Source organism: Notamacropus eugenii, chromosome 2, assembly GCF_028372415.1.
Source record: "Notamacropus eugenii isolate mMacEug1 chromosome 2, mMacEug1.pri_v2, whole genome shotgun sequence".
Classification (NCBI taxonomy): Eukaryota; Metazoa; Chordata; class Mammalia; order Diprotodontia; family Macropodidae; genus Notamacropus; species Notamacropus eugenii.
Genome location: NC_092873.1, coordinates 320,110,604 through 320,125,994, shown reverse-complemented (window position 1 = coordinate 320,125,994; position 15,391 = coordinate 320,110,604). Strand labels below are relative to the sequence as shown.

Genomic DNA, 15,391 nt, shown 5'->3' with positions numbered 1-15,391 from the left:
GGTCATAGGGAATTTTAAAAACAAGGTTAGAAGTTGTAAGATATGTAAAAAGACAGATGATTAAATACAGGAATTTCAGCTTTTGTGAACCAGGATGTGTTCTCCTCATGGATGGTGGCAATGTCAAAAACATGACTATCTCTGTGTGCAGCCTAAATGAAGCAGCGAAATATGTCATAGCAACTGAGTAGACTGAGGAACTAGGAAGTTAGGGTGTTTGAAATAGCATCAATATAGATGTTGAAGTCCCCTATTATGAGGGCAGAAGATAGGGAGAAAAGAAGGACTGTGAGTCAAGTACTGAATTTATTGAGGGAGAAAGAAGAATATCCTGGGGATTGACCAAGAGTAGCACCTGCATACAGACTGGGTGTTAAACTGACTCTTCAAAGGAAGAGAGATTTCTTGGTGAGAGATGGAGAATCTGGAAAGGGTAATGAAGAACAAGAAGTACTTTGTCTTTGCTACCATGACCAGTGAGCTGGTGGTAGCCAGCTGAAAGGGGAGCCTGTGGAAATATTATTGCCAACAGGAGGAAGCAAGGTCTCAATGAGGAGATGAAAGGAATGAGGAAGGAAGTGGTCTAAGATGAAAGAAAGTTTCTTATGGATCAGAAATTTCAAAAGGCACAGTGGGAAAATGTGAACAGATGTAGGATCCAGGTGGATAGGTTTAAGGGATCAGCATGTTAGGGATGGGGAATAAGGTTTGTATATTAATAGGGCTGGGGGGGGGGAACAGAATCACTGGAGAGCCTTCCTATAAATTTGTATTTTTAAAGACAAAAAAGAGGAGGAAGAAATCATCATAAGTCATAATATATTGAAAAAGTCTGAAAATGTGTAATTTTGTGGTCCTTCCACCTCTGTAAAGGGGTGAATTGGGAGTGTGTTCTCATGTCTCTCTTTGGTACTGTGCTTGTTCTTTGAAATTTTGTAACATTCCCCACCCCACCCTCTTTTAAATGAGTGTGTTTATTCTTTCCATACATATATTGTTGTTATTGTCGTGTAATCGAGGGGCCAAACTTGCAGCTTCATAGCTGCATGCTGCCATAAAACTCTCACTGTGGGCTGAACCAGATTCAGATACAAACAGGAATCCATTTGATTCTCCACTCTGTATCAGTTCAAGTAGATCTTTCCATATTTCTCTGTATTCATCACATTCATCAGTTCTTCTTGCGCAGAAATATACCATTACATTTATGTACCATAATTTGTTCAGCCACTCAGCAATCTATGGACTTTGTTTCCACTTCTTTGCTATCACAAAAAAATATTGCCATAAATATTTTGGTGTGTATGGGACCATCCATTCCTCATGGGAAAAGCTGAGTCTCTTTGTTGATCCCTCTTCCTCAGTTCCACAGTTCAGATCATTTTAGTATTATCCTTAATTTCTTTCTTTGCTCCAATCTGAGAATGAAGTAATTTTTGCCAGTCAAGTCTTCTGTTTGTGTCTTGATCCTGTCTTCTCCTACGCTTTTCTATCTTTCTCTCTCTGTCTCTAGTTTTCTTTTAAAATTTTAATCACTACCTATTGTATTGATGTTGTAACCTTCCTAAAATGGAAGTCTGACCATAGTCACACATACCCCCCACCAGTGACTCCCAATTATGCCGGGATCAAATATGAGCCCTGTTTGGCTTTTAAAGCCCTTCATAATCTGACTCTACCAACCTTTCCAGTCTTCTTGGACTTTATTCCCCCATTTTCCCCCACCCCCTACATAGTCTGTGATCCAGTGATACTGGCTATCCCTCTCATATTATATTCCATCTCCTGGCTCCTTGCATTTTCATTAACTGTCCCCTATACCTGGAGTTCTCTCCCTCTTCATCTCCATCTCTTGGCTTCCCTAAAGTTCCAGCTAAAAATCCTATGTTCTACAGGAAGCCATTCTAGATCCTTCTTAATGTTAGTGCCTTCCTTCTGTTGATTATATTCAATTTGTACTGTATATATCTAGTTTGTACGTAATTGTTTGCATATTGTCTTCTTCATTAGACTGTGAGCCCCTTGAGAACAGAGTATGTATCCCGAGTGCTTAACACAGTGCCCAGAACATAGTAATGCTCAAAAATGTTTTATTTGACTTAAATATAATTATCCCTTTCCCCCTACCCAGTATGCCATCCCTGTAATAAGAAATAAAAAGAGGGCTACCATTTGGCAAAAGTAACCAACCCAGCAACCATCTAATAGTATAGGCATTACACCTTAAGTCCTCTGCCTCTGCAAAGAAAGGAGATAAATAACATTTTCTTGTCTCTTTTCTGAGGCCAACTTAGTATATTACAATTGCACAGTAGTATTGTTTCTGTTGTTGTTTCCATGTATGTATTGTAGCTATTGTGTGTAGTTTCCCTAGTTCTGCTAAGTGCTTTGCATCAGTTCGTAATAAGTCTTCTCATGTTTCTCTGAATTTTTCATTTTCATCCTTTCTTATGATGATATTCCATTATGTTCTTGTGCCATCAGTTTGTTCAGCCATCACTCAGTTGATAAACTTCTGTTTTGTTTGTATCGTAAGTATTTTGTTTGTATGACACCTTCCTGTCTGTGAGCTCCTTGGAGTACATATGTCCATTAATGAATTTCTGGGTCAAAGGATATGGACCTTTTTGTCATTATGTTGATATTATTCAGATTGCTTTCCAGTTCCACAGATAGTATATCAGTGTGCCTTTATTTCTATAGTCCCTCCAAAACTAGCTCTTCCCAGTATAAAGTGCATTGTATAGAGAATTCTCTGCTTTCTTCTGATTAATCATGTTTGAACTCTGGGGGCTGTTTCTAATGCATAATTCAGGGGCTCTCAACCATTTATTTAGCATCTCCTCTGTGCCAAGCACCATGCTAAGCACTTTACAAATATTTTCTCATTTGGTCACAAGTCTCCTGTTTGGCTCCCTCAATGTTCAGTCAACCAGTTCAACTTTACGCTCCCTTTCAGGAGTTGAGGTAAAGAGAAAGACAGTGTGCCAGGCATTGAACTCAATGAGAAAGGAAGAAAAATATCCTGGGAGAGGGTTGAAAGCAGTTAGATGGTGCAGTGAATAAAGCACTGGCCCTGGAGTCAGGAGGACCCAAGGCCTCAGATCACCTGACATTTACTAGCTGTGTAACCACAGGCAAGTCACTTAGCCCCAATTGCCTCACAGAGAGAGAGAGAGAGAGAGAGAGAGAGAGAGAGAGAGAGAGAGAGAGAGAGAGAGAGAGAGAGAGAGAGAGAGAGAGAGAGAAAGAGAGAGAGAGAGAGAGAGAGAATAACTTTTGCTTCCTGCCTCAAAGGCTTCGTCTCTCAGTAAACCCATCGATCTTACCTTAGGGTCTTAAGTTTCAATTCTGTTCAAATTCTCCAGTTCCTTTGGGGATTTTCTTAAAAGTGTCCCAAAAAGTTTAGGGACAAAGGTATGAATGAAATCTGTGCCTTGTTCATTGTTTCATTAGCTTCTTCACCTGTAATTGAGTGGGCAGTGAATGTCTATTTTCTGCTTGACGGCCTTTCCCTTTGCATGTCAATGTTCTGTCTTTTAGACCCAGTCAGCATTCAGATTTTGCTAAAGTTTCACTAGTACTTTTCCAGCCTTCTTATACTCTACTGCTCTTCACACACTCTGTGGTCCTGACCCACTTGCTATTTCATGAACAGAACATTCAGTTTCCTATCTCCATGCTTGCATAGTCGGTCCTTTACTCCTGGAATGCTGTCCCCCAACATCTTCACTTAGTGTCCCCAGTTTCCTTCAAGTCCTAATGCAAATCCTGCCTTCTGCAGGCCTTACTTAATTCTCTCACATCTATTCTGTAGATAAATTGTATATTATTTATATGTTTTCTCATTTGCATGTTGCATCATTCCCCACCACCACTATCGCAGTGTAAGCTTATTGAGGAAAGGGATGTTTTTAAAAACAAACAAACAAAACCTTTCTTTTATTAAAAGAGAGAAAAACAATGGGAAAGAAGCTCAAGTTTCTTGCCATCAATGTGATAAAAGACTGTGATGAGAAAGAAACTCTGACTCAGATTTCTTGTCACCATTGTGATAAGAAGAGGACACTGCCCTCATCTTGACTTTGAGCTTAGAGATTTTGTTCCTAGAAGTTAAAGTCATGTTGCCTGAAAAATCCAAGTTAAGAAATGAGCCATGCTTCCATTTTTGAACAGCTGACAGGTGTCCTTATCTCACCTTTCTGTTACTTTGTTTCCAGACATGTATACCTTATCTTCTCCTCCTGTTTTCTATAAAATTCCATTTTTCTAAGCTTCTTCTGCATTCACATTCTATATAAGGTTGCTGAAGCTGAGTCTCTGGGCTCACTGACTTGTGTAAGACCAGTTGTACCTGCACTCTGCGCTTGATAAAGTTGCAATGAACTTATCTCTGCGTGGTTGATTTGGTGATTGGCAGCAGTATCTCATCAATGAATCCTCAGATGATTTTACCTCACTTTGTGTCCCCAGCACTTAGTACTATGTCTGGCAATCAGTCACTCAAATACAATTTATTAAATTCCTACTATGTGTCAATATTCTTGAGAAACAGGGACACAATCTAATGGGAGAGAGAAAATGCAAATCACTATGTACACTGGCTATATACAGGATAAACTGAAAACAATCAATGGAAGAAAGACATTAGAATTAGGAGGGATTAGGAAAGACTTCCTGTAGAAGATGGGATTTTATATGGGAATTGAAGGAAGATCTAGAAACCAGGAGGTAAAGATGAGGAAAGGAGAGCATTCCATGTGTAGGGGACAGTTAGGAGAAGAAAATTCCTGAAGTCAAGAAATAGAGTATCTTTTTGAAGGAGCAGCAAGGAAGCCAATGTCACTGGATCATTAATAATTGGTAGTTATAAGTAGTCTCTAGTATGTTATTAGAGCCATATAAGAAGTTGTATAAAAGACATGATTAAGGACATGAAAGACTAGAAAAGAAGGTGGGCTGATCTTGTAGTAGGACCAAAATATACCAAATAGATGACCCCACTTTTGCACTGGTATCCTTGAACTATTAAAAAAAGCAGAAGGCACTCTCCAGACATTGGTATCAGATGATTTTTGGAAAATTTGTGACGATACATAGACAAGAATAATACAAGGTGAGCACTAATACAAGGTTAGCACTTACAAAGGAGTAATCACATTGATAAGATCATAGATCCATAAATGTACAGATGCAAAACATAATTTGGAAGTTAATATGCAGCTACTGCTTTAAGAAACAAATCCATAAAATTATTCAGGTATTTCGGAGACAAATCTAAATTATTGTATGATAATTTATAATGTTATATCTGCCCTATCCCCTGTCCCCACTCCACTGATGTCAGCAAATGATTTTTTAAAAAACTTTGACAGTGGTGTTGTTATTTTCATGGGTAGCTAAGGAAAATGTTCTAATAACACCTCCTCTGGGTTCCAGATTGGAAGTTTCTGGAAGTTCCATGGCAGTTAGTACTCTCGAAGCTAGAGTAAAAGGTGAAAGAGCAGAAGAGAGAAAGGGAAAGAGAGAGAAACACTAGCTATTTTCTTAACCTATTACAGAAAAGGGATCTCTCCATCAGATAACACCCCATACAATTTACTTGACCAAATTGTCAGGACTGGTGAGTGTCTTTTTAATATGATTAAGGTGGGACTGGAGCTAATGGAACAACCAGGAAAGGGGACTGATGTTGGGAATCCAGGGTCCAGGAGGACTGAGATGGTTCAGAATCCTAGAATGTCAAAGCTAGAAGAGAACTTTAAAAAAATATAGTCTAACTCCTCATTTCACAGATAAGAAAACCAAGACCCCAGAGAAGAGGGCCCTTCTTTGTGAAATCTTCAGTGTTTGCTCCCCCAGGTTCAGTTCATGAGAATACATTCTTTTTTTTAGTCACTAGGATGCCCAATGCATTTGTGCTCTATGGACTCTGACTGCCTTTAGACCTTCACACTTATGGTAGTCCATTCTTCACACATTGAAGAGGTCTGGAAGTTTATCTTCCACTAATTGCTTTAGGTCATATTTTAGTCTGATTTTTATGCTATTTAGGGTCTAAGTTGATCAATACGAATGGTGCTACCACCTAATCCAGCAGGTTGGTTATCAAAGGCAAAAGTCCCCAGCCTCAGATGGTGGCAGTGTTAGGAGTTCTACAGGCACAATTAAGTCCCAATAAAACCGTAAGTCTGCTTTTCTTGACAAGTACTATAATCCCAATTTACTTGTGCCATGTCCCAATTCTCTGGGATCTTCTTAGGTAAAGGTTATTAAACTGGTCACTGAACTAAATACTAAGGTGTTGTAGCAGACATGTAGCAATAGGAAAAGGCACAAGTCTTTTATGAAGACGGCTAAGGAGTCCTTTTCCATAACACCTTGCCTTACAGATAGAAAAGTTTCCAGGATAGAAAAAGTTTCCAGGCAAGGGTCACTGTAGCAATTAGGAATGTGGAGCCACATTGACTCTGCTGCTGACCAAATAGTAAAGTTATCTCTGAACCAAGAGACTCTCACAGAATCATGTTGGAAATACAAGTGATGATAGTGATGAACAGCTTTGGCTAATATTGAAATGGCCCCTGAGATACAGGATAGTGGTTAAGCCCAGTCCTCTATCCACTGCACCACTCACCTGTGACTCCAAGAAACTGTAGCATGTGCAGCAGCCACACCTCAGTAAAACTGTCTTGGCAGATGAGTTAAACCAGGTTGAGGGTAAGCTACAGGCTTCAAACCCATCAATGAGTGAGGAGGATGTCTATTCCAAACAAGAGAAGACTTCTCTGAGCAGATTGGCCAGATGAGAATGATTTGTTCCAATGGCCATGCAGGCAGTTGAAGCAGGTGCTGTGGAGTGCTTAGAGCTTGTGGAGTGCTTAGACATCAAAGACATCAAGGTCATCTCCTGCATCTCACCAGTTGTCTTGATTTTTGTCTTGATTTGATGACTCTGCAAGAGAGAGTGAGGCTGAGGACTTAACGCAACTCTGCCTCACTTAAATGCAATTCATTTGCAAGTCAAGACATCACCCAGTGATGACGATGGTCCTTTTCAAAACTGAAGGAAAAACAATTTTAATGCCTTGGTACCTTCTATTGCTTTCAGAAGCATGGGGCTTTGAGAGACATAAAGCACATTCTGACATTTCCAAAGATACTTCTGGGTAGGAGCAAACTAGTCATAGAGAGTATTATGAGTCAAAGCTTCCACAATTTAACACAGTAGAAGTTTTCCTTTCTTTTCTATTCCAGAAATTACTTTCCTTTGGTAATATGAGTCGTGGGGCCACATGTCAATTCTGAAAGTAAAGGCCTCTCCTATAACAGTATCGCCTCTCACTCAATTGCTTCAGTAAAGGAGTTGTAACTCTTCATTGATGGAGATTGATTACTCAGTGAGGTGGGGAGAAGGGGAAGGGTTTTCAAGAGTTTGAAACAACAGAGATCTTGGGCTAGGGACTTCTGTCTTTGATAGAGAAGATATATAGAATCAAGTTCTTTTCTGGGAGAGGTCTCTGAAGAGAGAGAAAGACTCTGAGAAGAAAGTGACATGATTGGGATGCCAACTTCTCTACATAGCAGCTGATTCCCCTCCAGGTTGTACTTGTGACTCTATAGACTTTAGCATCCTGACTTAGCTACCTCTCATCCTAGAACTTCCATCAGCACCAAGGGCCTTCTCACATAATATCTCTCTGCCTTGCCACCCCTCTTCTCCCATTGTTGAGTGTTTTGGGAGGACTTCCATCTTGGAGATAAGTCTAGACTAGACATGCTTAATTTCTATCCTGATTGTGCTTCTGAATCTGTAGACTTTGCTGTCATGTTACCACAGAAGTACTTATCACCTTCTTCTTGCTTTTCCAGTTCTCTTTATATGTTGCCTTCTCCCATTAGAATGTAAACTCCTTCTGAAGACCAATTTGGAACTATACCCAAAAGGCTATAAAAATGTGCATACCCTTTGATCCATCAATACCACTTCTAGGGTTGTATCCCAAAGAGATCATAAGAATGGGAAGATGAACACATGTATAAAAATATTTGTGGCAGCTCTTTTTGTGGTGGCCAAGAACTGGAAATTGGGGGGATGCTCATCAATTGGGGAATGGCTGGACAGGTTGTGGTATATGAATGTAATGGAATACTATCGTGCTATAAGAAATGATGAGCAGGCAGACTTCAGAAAAACCTGAAAAGACTTATATGAACTGATGCTGAGTGAAGTGAACAGAACCAGGAGAACATTGTATACCATAACAAACACAGTTTGCAAGAACTGACTTTGATAGCCCTTCTCAGCAATGCAGGGACCGAAAACAATTCCAAAGGGCTCATGATGGAAAACATCATCCATTCCAGAGAAAGAACTGTGGAATCTGACTGCAGAGCGAAGCAGACTATTTTCCTTTTTGTTTTGTTTGTTTTTTCTTTCTCATGGTTCTTCCCATTTGTTCTAATTCTTCTATACAACATGATTAATGTGAAAATATATTTAATAGGAACATATATGTAGAGCCTATAACAGATTGCATTCCATCTGGGGGAAGGAGGGAAGGAAGGAGGAGAAAATTTAAAACTTATGGATGTGAATGCAAAACTAAAAATAAATAAACTTAAAATATTGCTATATATAATTTATTTATTTTTCAGTTCTTAACATTCACTTCCACAAGAATTTGAATTCAAAATTTCCTCCCCATCTCTCCCCAGTCCCCACCCCAAGACAGCATGCACCCCATTCACCCCTTGCTCCAGTCTGTCCTCCCTTCTATTACCCACACTTAATCCAACCTCCTTCTCCTCTATTTTCCTGTAGGGCAAAATAGATTTCTATACTCCATTACCCATATAACTTAATTTCCAGTCACATGCTAAAACAATTTTAAAAATTCATTCTTAAAGCTTTGAGTTCCACATTCTCTCCCTCCCTCCCCACCCATCCTCATTGAGAAAACAAGCAGTTCAACATAGGTCATACTTGTGTAACAATGCAAAGCACTTTCATAATAGTTATGTTGTAAAAGATTAACCACATTTCCCTCTGTCCTATCCTGTCCTTAATTTACTCCATTCTCTCCCTTGACCTGTCCCCCCCACAACAGTGTTTGTTTCTGATTATCTCTTTCCCCAATTTGCCATCTCTTCTATTATCTTCCCTCTCTTATCACCTTCGCCCTTGCCTTCCTGCAAGGTAAAATAGACTTCCATATCCAATTGAGTGTGTTTTATTCCCTCCTTAAGTCAAATCCCATGCAAGTAAAGTTCCATTATTTCCTTTCATCTTCCCCCTTTTCCCCTATGTTGTAAAAGAACTTTCTTCCTTGTTTTATGTGACATGATTTGCTACATTCTATTTCTCCCTTTCTCTTACTCCTAGTACATTCCATTCAAGAGTAAATTTTATTTTTTAGGTATTCTCCCTTTATATTCAGCTCATCCTATGCCCTCTCTCTCTATGTGTGTGTGTGTGTGTGTGTGTGTGTGTGTGTGTACACACACACACATATATATACACACATATGCACATGTACATATATATACCCACACATATATAATATGCACATACATACATACCCATACCTACATATATATTTCCTTTAATTACCCTAATACTGAAAAAGGTCTCATGAGTTACAAATAACATCTTTCCATGAAGGAATGTAAACAGTTCAACTTTAATGAGTTCCTTAAGGCTTCTCTTGCTGTTTGCCTTTTCATGTTTCTCTTGATTCTTGTGTTTGAAAGTAGAATTTTGTATTCAGCTCTGGTCTTTTCAACAAGAATGCTTGGAAGTCTTCTATTTCATTGAAATTCCATTTTTTTCTCCTGAAGTATTATACTCAGTTTTTCTGGGTAGGTGATTCTTGGTTTTAATCCTATCTCCTTTGACCTCTGGAATATCATATTCCAAGCTCTTCAATCCCTTAATGTAGAAGCTACTAGATCCTGTGTTATCCTGATTGTATTTCCACAATACTTGAATTGTTTCTTTCTGACTGTTTGTAATATTTTCACCTTGACCTGGGAACTCTGGAATTTGGCTACAATATTCCTAGGAATTTTCCTTATTGGATCTCTTTCAGGAGGTGATTTATGAATTCTTTCCATTTCTATTTTACCCTCTGGGTCTAGAATATCAGGGCAGTTTTCCTTGATAATTTTTTGGAAGATGATATCTAGGCTCTTTTTTTGATCATGGTGTTCAGGTAGACCAATAATTTTTAAATTATCTCTCCTGGATCTATATTCCAGGTCAGTTGTTTTTCCATTGAGATATTTCACATTGTCTTCTATTTTTTCATTCTTTTGATTTTGTTTTATATTTTCTTGGTTTCTCATAAAGTCCTTAGCTTCCATCTTCTGCATTCCAATTTTTTAAGAAATATTTTCTTCAGTGAGCTTTTGGACCTCCTTTTCCATCTGGCCAATTTTGCTTTTTGGGGGATTCTTCTCCTCATTGACTTTTTGGACCTCTTTTGCCATTTGGGTTAATCTATTTTTAAAGGTGTTATTTTCTTCAGCATATTTTTGGGTTTTCTTTAGCACACTGTTGACTTGCTTGTCATGATTTTCTTGCATTGCTCTCATTTCTCTTCCCAATTTTTCCTCCACCTCTCTTACTTGATTTTCAAAATCCTTTTTGAGCTCTTCCATGGCCTGAGACCATTGCCTATATTTTTTGGAGGTTTTGGTTGTAGAAACCTTGACTTCTATGTCTTCCTCTGATGGTATGCTTTGTTCTTCATAATCTAAAAGTAACCTTCTATAGTCTTATTTTTTTCCCTTTTTTGGGCATTTTTTCCAGCCATTTACTTGACTTTTGAGTCCTTTGTCTAGTGGAAGGCATATTCTAGGGACCTGTAAGTTCTCAGTTTCTCCAAGGTGGCACAATCAAGGGAGAGGAATTTGCTCCTCTCTTGGCCTGTGCTCTGGTCTGTGAGCAACCACAAGCACTCTTTTCTGCCCAGGATCTGCTAGTAGGGTTTCCTCTCCACAGCCACCACCAGCTCCACCACACCAGCACTCCTCCTCAACCCAGGACTGCCACTCAAGACAGACCCAGATCAGGTGCTTGATTCCCCCAGGGCCTTTAGGCTGAGGGCTTGAGAAATCTGGGAACCACAACTGCTACCCTTGGTTTTGTGCCCTGAAGCCTGCTCCAGTCATGTCCATGCTGTGTGGCCAAGACTGGGCTGCGCTCTGCTCTGAGCCCAGTGCGATAGACCTTTTCTGTCTACCTTCCAGGCTGTCTTGGACTAGAAATCTCTTTTACTCTGTTGTTTTGTGGTTTCTGCTGCTCTAGAATTTGTTTAGAGTCATTTTTACAGGCATTTTATGGGCTTATGGGGAGAGAGCTAGAGCAGGTCCATCTTTTTATTCCACCATCTTGGCTCTACCCCAACTTAAAATAATTTTTAAAGACCTCAAAAAATAAGCTCCTTGAGGGCAGAGAGTGTCTTTCTTTTTGCTTGTGTTTGTATCCCCATTACTTAGCACAGTACCTGGCCTCTTCTAAGCGCTTAATAAATGTTTGTTACCTGCCTTATCTTGCCTGTAAGAATCAATGAACATGGTAGGTAGAGCCAAGATGTCAGAATAAAGGCAGGGACTCACCTGAGCTCTCCCAAATTTCCCTCTAAACAACTTTAAAATAGCAGCTCAAATTGAATTCTGGAAGAGCAAATCAACTAAAGGATGGGGCAAAACAATTTTCTAGTCCAAAATAATGTAGAAGATTGGTAGGAAAGGTCTGTCTCACTAGAGTGAAAGAGAGGCCCAGTATAGCACAGGACACCCCTGACAAGCCAGTAGAAGTCCTTGGGGCTGACTGGGCAGCTTCTAGAACTCTCAGTCCACAGACAATAAGAGGGGGGGTGTCAGAAAACTGCTCAAAAAGAGATTACAGAGGACCTTTTGTTGGCATTGAGTGCAGAATTCTAGGTCACAGTCCCATGGTGAGGAGGAACAATAACACACTAAAGCATGGGCTGTGGGTAGCTGGGACCCTTCTCACAGTTCCAGGGAAAAGAGTGCTTTGGGTCACTCATATACCAGAGCACAGGCCAGGAGAGCACTGACTATACCTCTCCTCAGATCATACGACCTTGGAAAGACTGACAACTTACAAGATCCCTAGAACTAGCTCTGAAAACAGCAGCACAAAAACCTTGAAGCTTTGAACAGTACCCCTCTACCCTGGGAGCAGAACCCAACTTTAACATAAAGTTGAAAGTCAAGAAATATGCTGGAAAATGAGCAAAGAACAACAAAGGGACTTGAAAGTAGGCAGTTACTATGGTGACAAGGAAGAGAAAAATAACCAGTAGCTTGGTAAAAGAGAAACAAAAATCTAATAAAGAGAAGAATTCCTTAAAAAGTAGAATTGACCAAAAGGGAAAAAATGCACAAAAATTCACTAAGGGAAACAACTCCTTAAAAAGTATAATTGCTCAAATAGAAAACAAGGTACAAAAGCTGACTGAAGAAAATAATTCCTTAAAAATTAGAATTGAACAAATGATTCTTGGAGACATCAAGAAACAAGAAAACAAGAAAAGAATGAAAAATAGAAGAAAATGTGAAATATCTCTTTGGAAAAAACAACTGACCTGGAAAAACAGATTGAGATGAAATAATTTAAGAATTACTGGACCACCTGAACACCATTATCAATAAAAAGATTCTAGACATCATATTTCTAGTATTTATCAAGGAAAACTGCCTTTGAATCTTAGAACTAGAAAGTAAAATAAAATTTGAAAGAATTCACCTTCTGAAAAAGATCCCCAAATGAAAATTCCAAGGAATATTACAACCAAATTCCTGACTTTCTAGGTCAAGGAAAAAATATTTTAAATAGCCAGAAAGAAACAATTCAAATATTGCCACAGTTGTATCACTAAAGGTTTAGCAACTTCTACATCAAAGGATCAGAGGTCTCGGAATATGATATTCCAGAAGGCAAAGGAACTAAGATTGCAACCAAGAATCACCTCCCCAGCAAAACTGAGTATAATCCTTCAAGGGGAAGAGTGGATATTCAGTGAAACAGAGGACTTTCAAGCATTTATGATGGAAAGACCAGAGCTGAATAGAAAATTTGACTTTCAAATACAAGACTCAAGAGAAGTATAAAAAAAGTAAACAGAAAAGAGAAAACATAAGGAACTCAATAAAGTTAAGATGCTTACATTCCCACATGGGAAGATGATACTTGTTATTCTTCAGAACTTTATCATTATTAGGCAGATACAGAAGATACATGTGTGAGTTGACCATGATGGGATGATAAAAAAAAAAAATTAAGATGTAAGAAAGAAGGATTCATTGGAAGAAGGTATATGAGAGGGGGAGAATGGGGTAAATTATCTCACGTAAAAGATGTGCAAAAGAGCTTTTGCAGTGGAGTGGAAGATGGGAAGTGGACAACATTTGTACCTTATTCTCATTAGAATTGACTCAAAGTGGGAATAACATATACACTCAGTTGGGTGTAGAGATCTATCTTACCCTACAGGAAAGTAGAAGAGGTGGGGGTGAAGAGAAAGGAGGGTGCTAATAGATCAAATGGTGTTTGATGGTGGTCACAAGCAAACACTTTTGAGGAGGGACAGGATGAAAAAAGAGAGAAAGGGATAAATAGGAAAAAAAGATAGAAATACACATAACTGAAAAAAATTTACGGTAAGTTGAAAAAAACCTCATTTCTCAAATGTAAAGACAAGTCAAATTCTTAAGAATAGAAGTTACTCCCCTGTTGATAAATGGTCAAAGGATATGATCAGGCAGTTTTTAGAAGAAGAAACCAAAGCTATCTATAGTCATATGAAAAAATATTTTAAATCACTATTGATTAGAGAAATGCAAATTAAAACTCTGAAGTATCACTTTATACTTATCAGATTGGATAACATGACATGAAAAAAATGACAAATGTTGGAGGAAATGTAAGAAAATTGGGACATTAATATAGTGTTGATGGAATTGTAAACTGATCTAATCATTCTGGAGAGCAATTTGGAACGTTATCCAAAGGGCTATAAAACTGTGCATACATACCCTTTGATCCAGCAATGCCACTACTAGATCTGTATGCCAAAAAGATAAGAGAAAAAAGGAAAAGGATTTATGTATGCAAAAATATTTAGATTAGCTCATTTTGTGAAGGCAAAGATTTGGAAATTGAGGGGATGCCCATCAATTGGGGAATGACTGAACAAATTGTGGTATACGATTGTAATGGAATACTATTGTGCCATAAAAAATGATGAGCAGGATGCTCTCAGAAAAACCTGGAAAGTTCACATGAACTGATGCAAGGTGAAGTAAGCAGAACCAAAAAATCATTGTACACAGTAATAGCAATATTGTATGATGATCAACTGTGAATGATTTCACTTTTCTCAGCAATGATCTAAGACAATCTCAAAGGACTCATGATAAAAAATGATATCCACCTCCAGAGAAAGAACTGATAAATTATGAATGTAGATTGAAGCATACTTTTTAAACTTTATTTTTCTTGTGTTTTTGGATTTATGTTTTCTTTAACAATATGAATAATATGGAAACGTGTTTTCCATGATTGTACATGTATAATCTGCATCAAATTGCTTGCTTGCTCAAGGAGGGGTGAGAGGAAAAAGGGAGGGAAAGAATTTGGAGCTCAGAATTTAAAAAGCAAATGTTAAAATTTGTTTTTACATGTAACTGAAAAACTAAAATATTTTTTAAAATAACAAAAAGAGATTTACCTTTTAAAAATGTCAATTGATGAACATGATGAATACAGAGAATGGCTGAAATGAATACAGAAAAGGATGAAAAGACTTACATGAACACGAAGTGAACTAAACAGAGCCAGGTCCTTGTTTTCTGGCTAGCTAGGGTCTGGGGCTTTTTCTCCTTCTGTACATGATCATTTTCAAGAAGATAGTTGCAAAACACTCCTTCTGCTTCCAGGCATCTCAGACTGAGAATTCAGGATCTCCAGACCCTCTTCATTCCCCTCATGGGCATGTTCCTGACTTCTTGCTCAGTTGTTCAGTCATACCTAACTATTCATGACCCCATGGACAAGTCCATGGGGGTTTTCTTGGCAAAGATATTGGAGTGATTTGGCATTTCCTTCGCCAGCATGTCTCCTTTTTACAGATGACAAGACAAATAGGTGTTAAATGATTTGCCCCAGTCACACAGCTAGTAAGTGTCTGAGACCAGATTTAAACTTAGATCTTCCTGATTCCAGGACTGGTATTTTATCCACTGTACCACCTAGCTACCCCCTTTTCCTTACTTGCTGGATTTTAAAATAATGTTTATATTGCTATCTCATCCAAGAACTTCATACAGTTCCTGGACCCTCATCCTTCAACATCTTACC

General features: G+C 38.6%; 1 protein-coding gene across 1 annotated transcript in view; it reads left to right on the top strand.

The window, feature by feature from the left end:
* Window positions 1–5,449: 5,449 nt before the first annotated feature.
* DNAH17 (dynein axonemal heavy chain 17) overlaps window positions 5,450–15,391 on the top strand; it is a 237,396-nt gene continuing 227,454 nt past the window's right edge. Inside the window, exon 1 of the mRNA XM_072645176.1 lies at window positions 5,450–5,623. The gene's annotated coding sequence lies outside the window, so the exon portion shown is untranslated. The remainder of the gene's footprint in view (window positions 5,624–15,391) is intronic.